Here is a 6,021-nt window from a genome sequence, read left to right on the forward strand (position 1 = left end):
TAATGTAGGTGACACAATTAATCCCTGAAGTGTAATGTAGGTGACACAATTAATCCCTGAAGTGTAATGTAGGTGACAGAACTAATCCATGAAGTGTAATGTAGGTGACACAATTAATCCCTGAAGTGTAATGTAGGTGACAGAACTAATCCCTGAAGTGTAATGTAGGTGACACAATTAATCCCTGAAGTGTAATGTAGGTGACAGAACTAATCCATGAAGTTTAATGTAGGTGACATAATTAATCCCTGAAGTGTAATGTAGATGACGGAACTAATCCATGAAGTTTAATGTAGGTGACATAATTAATCCATGAAGTGTAATGTAGGTGACAGAACTAATCCATGAAGTGTAATGTAGGTGACACAATTAATCCCTGAAGTGTAATGTAGGTGACAGAACTAATCCATGAAGTGTAATGTAGGTGACACAATTAATCCGTGAAGTGTAATGTAGATGACAGAACTAATCCATGAAGTGTAATGTAGGTGACAGAACTAATCCATGAAGTGTAATGTAGGTGACACAATTAATCCGTGAAGTGTAATGTAGATGACAGAACTAATCCCTGATGTGTAATGTAGGTGACAGAACTAATCCATGAAGTGTAATGTAGGTGACACAATTAATCCATGAAGTGTAATGTAGGTGACGGAACTAATCCATGAAGTGTAATGTAGGTGACAGAACTAATCCATGAAGTGTAATGTAGGTGACAGAACTAATCCGTGAAGTGTAATGTAGATGACAGAACTAATCCATGAAGTGTAATGTAGGTGACAGAACTAATCCATGAAGTGTAATGTAGGTGATAGAACTAATCCATGAAGTGTAATGTAGGTGACGGAACTAATCCATGAAGTTTAATGTAGGTGACATAATTAATCCATGAAGTGTAATGTAGGTGACAGAACTAATCCGTGAAGTGTAATGTAGGTGACGGAACTAATCCATGAAGTGTAATGTAGGTGACACAGTTAATCCATGAAGTGTAATGTAGGTGACAGAACTAATCCCTGAAGTGTAATGTAGGTGACGGAACTAATCCATGAAGTGTAATGTAGGTGACACAGCTAATCCATGAAGTGTAATGTAGGTGACACAGCTAATCCATGAAGTGTAATGTAGGTGATAGAACTAATCCATGAAGTGTAATGTAGGTTACACAGTTAATCCCTGAACTACAGATGACCTAGTCTTGTAGGTTAAGAATGTGATATATTTATTGCTACTTAACTAAACACAAAATAAGTTTATGTAATTTCTTCTTTTGTTTCTGAGTGCTTAAGAGACTCTTATATCAAACATGAATCTTTTATATCATTCACAGAAGAATGGGAGCACGTGCAGGTTACCAGTTTTGGGCACCACGAATGTAATCTTCTTACATCTGGATAAACCATATATCGAAATATTAAAAAAAAAACTTTTATTCTTATAGCTCTAAATCTAATCTTCTGAGAAATATGTTCGCCAACAAAACCACTTTAAACACATAGAACGCAAACAGATTTGAACGTATAATAATTACCAAATAGGAGAGGCTGTTTGATTTGCAAACCTTTTAATTAGAGCGTCACGTTCTGTTCAAATATTAATCAAAACCCCTAAAAGTTCTGAAACCTAATAATCTGGTAAATGTATTCAGTAAGAAAGTCTGTTCGAAAACATTGCACGCAAACAAATTTGATAAGAAACAAAACAAAATAATACCTGTAACCGCCACGGATCGATTCCGAGACTTTTCTCGGATGTGATGACCACCATACCACGAGCAAGTGGTCAGTGTCGTCCGGTTTTCAGGCTTTTAATTATAACAGGACTCAAACACAGTATTCTTTTTTAAATATCGGAGCTTAATACGAACAAACAAATGCAGTTGGTTATGATCGTAAACGAAATATATTTTTCTAAATATTTAAAAAAACAATAACCAGTGTCTAACACAATGTTGTAGAGCTCAAGAACTATCTGATTCATGGTTGTCTGGTGACTGATATGTTATAAGTGTAAAAGTCAACACTCACTATTTCGCTTAATTGTTTGAAATAAGCATAAAGTTGCACAATGGGCTATCTGTGTTCTGCCCATCACGGTTTCTAGCGGTGTAAATCCGCAGTGCCATTGAAGGGCTATTAGCTAAAAGAAACTCGATATTTATCAGCGGTTGCTACCCATTAGTTGACTTTGTTCTATCTATCAACTGAACATTAGTATCTCAGCTAGCTTCTGGCGAATGTCTTTAACAAAAACTCTAGCTAAAATTACTTGTTGTTATAAAGAAACTTCATGTTTATAAGGATGTCGTTACTGAATTTTCCAGAGTTCATGAAATATACTGAAAACAGTGGCCAGTCAACATTCTACTCAATGAAACGAAGGGTATGTGAGTGTGTTTTCTATAAACAAAAATATACTTATTGTTAGGGCACTCGTAATTTGAGGGTTGTGAGTTCGAATTCCCGTCCCACGAAACATGCTTGACCTTTCAGCGATGAGGGCGTTATAATGTTACAGTCAATTCCGTTATTCATTGGTAAAAAGAGGAGTTCAAAAGTTGGCGGTAGGTGTTGTTGACTATCTGACTTCTCTTTGGTCTTTTACTGCTAAACTGGGACGACTAACGGAGAGAGTCCTCGTGTAGCTTTGCGCGAAAATTCAAACGCAACCAAAGGTATGCAGCTGTGTTACATTTATGTATATATTTATCTTATGTTTATCATTAAATACATTAGCAGGATGTAGTCGGTAAGAATAATTATCTTTCATTTCCACACAGACACCCTGGTGAGAGAGTGAACCTTTCAACCACGAGATAGTCGCTCATAAAATGGCTCCAATTTTGTTTGTTTGTTTGTTTCTTAACCACAAACATTTTAAAGTTATAGCTCCTTCTCTTGACTGACTTAGGATCCAATTACAGCCGCGGCTATAGAGGATTCCCTTTTGTTTTGTTTTATCCGAAACAATAACATTTATTTTGTTGTTACTCAAATCATGTTCATTAAATCATATATTGCACACGAGCCCCGTTGGCACCAAACTTCTCGAGCATTCGTAATTTCTTATTGTCACGATCGTGTTGTTTTTTGTCGTTGAATGATATTCAAGGCCAACTTATTCTACGTGAAATCAGTTTCACCTTTAATCATGCAGCTGGCGCTCGTGATTAGAATGAGGAACTAATCAACGTCGGTCACTACACGCAATAGGTTCGTGATCTAATCTTCTCATCAAATAGGAGTATGAATCTTTCTTATACAAACACACAAAATTCATTTTAGCTCATTTTGTGGCGTAAAAATTTCAGAATAGGAAAACTTAAAATCGATTCCGCTACTTTCTCTACTGTTACTTCGCATATAACTCTTGAGTTAGCTGTTAAATGGCTTCCCCCAGTGGCTCAGCAGTATGTCTGCGGACTTCCAACGCTAAAAACCGGGTTTCGATACCAGTGATGGGCAGAGCACAGATAGCCCATTGAGTAGCTTAATTCAAAACAACAGCAAATTATGAAAATATAAGTATATATCTTTACTTTTAATTATCAAATTATATTTATGTATTTATTCTTAAGTATAAACTTATATATATATCTTTCATTATAAACTTGTATCTTTATATACTTATCAAGTGATATATGTCCCTAATTGTCAGTTACATACAGTACAGTGCAGAAGTTTAAGAACATGATAAAAGAATTATATTTTAAGCTGCTTCTAAAGACCAACAGAAGATAAATCACAGGTGAAATATCTACATTTTACTAATCTCCATGTATAGTACAACAGAAACTCAGTGGAAGTGGTTATGTTCATCAAACAGTTAATATTTTGTGTCCCCCTTATGTTTTAATAACTTCAGGCATTGTTGCAACATATTTAATCAAATTGTTCTTTGAAGTTTTACTCCGAATGTGTAATACATTCTCATAAAGTTCTTTTGCAAGTAACTTTTGATTTGTCAAGTTTTTGATTTATAAAATCCCAGATCTGCTCAGTTGAGTTGCGTTCGAGGCTTTGTGAGGGACCATTGCATCATTTAAGTGACTTCAGCAGCTTTTATCTCAGTTAAGTAATTTCTGGTTGGACGATAGGTTTGGATAGCAGAATCCTTTACCAATAATACTCAAACCACTGTGTGTACCGTGATTGATCAGCATATGATGTTACTTGTACTGGTCGTTGTTACATCTATTTTACAAATAACCCCTGTCGTTTCAGAAAACAACAATACTGGTCGTTGTTACATCTATTTTACAAATAACCCCTGTCGTTTCAGAAAACAACAACAACAAGCCACCACACTGCTGTCCCTCGTACATCATGGTAGTTGTTATGTATTGAGGTATTTTTTACCTTTCTTCCACCAGACGTACAACCTAAACTTTGAACCAAATATTTTGAACTTGGACTTTCTGTCCATAACATCCTTTTTAAATCTTCAGCAGTCCAGTTTCTCTACCTTTCTTAGCCAATTTCATTCTATTGACAATATTAGAAGATGGAACTAAAGGTTTTTATTAACTGCTACACAACCAAATATTCATTCTGGAGTCTTCATGATACTGTAGATCTGGATACTTTTCTGTCATATGGTTCATGGTTGTTTATCTCATGCTTGAGATCAGTAAGAGTCTTCCTTCTGTCCTGTAGGCTACATAAACAAAGATACTTAACATCAGTATCACTGAGTTTAGAGGTTCTACCTCTTACTTTCCTATCTTCAAGTTTACCTGTCTCTGTCTCACGATCCAGAGTGTACTTAATAGTGTTTGGGGAGCATTTCAAGTCTGCAGCAATTTGTCAGAGAGTCCAACCAACATCACATAAAGCTTTCATGTGAACTTTCTACTATACTGACAATTCTCTATGCCTTTTTTCACCGTTACATGACAACAAAACTTAATATATAGTGTTGAACACTGTTCTTATTAAGGTTTATTTGTGATGTACTATTAAATTAATTTCTTCTATCATATACCAGTACTATATGCAGGCTCATCGCTAGCTTCTTTCTATACAGCTAAGACACTACATGACAATTATGCCAGACCCTACATTTGATCAGTAACTCTTAGGACGTGCCCTTCATACAAGTATACATGATAATTCTAAAGAAGGATAAGTGTTCTAACCGTATCTCATTCAGTTGTTAGAAGGGATCGGTGAAACATTACCAAAGTGTTAAAATTTACATTCTGTAATGACATAGAAAAATTAACACCATAAAATGGAAATAATGACACAATATTCCCTTATCCTAACACATTTGCTCGGTATTCTCTCTCTATATACGTACATAAAACCTTCTTACTTTTACTTAGTTCTATTACGTTTCCAGTAAACTAAGTGCTGGCTAACCTTAAAATGCTCTTTAGAATGTCATGAAACACCAAAGCTTTCTGGAACATGAACTGACGTACATAAAACTTAAAGAAGTAATTTAACTCCAACTTGTAGTTTATTAGTTCGAAGTTTTGGGAAAATATCCTTTTGAGACTTTAATGTTCTGCCCGAAACGTCAAGGTCATGAACAATACATGAATAGTATTAATATAACGCCTTATCATATACTTGTAATTTTGTTCGTTGTGACCTGATTTATTCACATCTATTTGAACCGACTCTACATTCCTCACATACAAGGTCGGCCATGATATGATGTTAGGAATTTTGTGTTTCAAACACTTGAAACAGAAACACAACTCTGAATCTTGTCAGGGAGTTAGTGTTTCAAACATTTGTCATAGAAACACAGCTATGAATCTTGTCAGGGAGTTAGTGTTTCAAACATTTGTCATAGAAACACAGCTATGAATCTTTCTCTTTTCTTTTATTACACTAGGCTCTAGCGGTTAGGGTGCTCGACTTGTAATCTGCAGGTCGCGGGATCAAAACTCTTCACTGACCATGCTCACCCCTTCCTCTGTGGAGGTGTTATAAAGTTCCAATCAATCCCACGAATCGTTGGTAAAATCAGCACAATCCAAGAGCTGGCGGTTGGTGATGTGAGACTGGT

This window comes from Tachypleus tridentatus, chromosome 7, assembly GCF_004210375.1.
Source record: "Tachypleus tridentatus isolate NWPU-2018 chromosome 7, ASM421037v1, whole genome shotgun sequence".
Classification (NCBI taxonomy): Eukaryota; Metazoa; Arthropoda; class Merostomata; order Xiphosura; family Limulidae; genus Tachypleus; species Tachypleus tridentatus.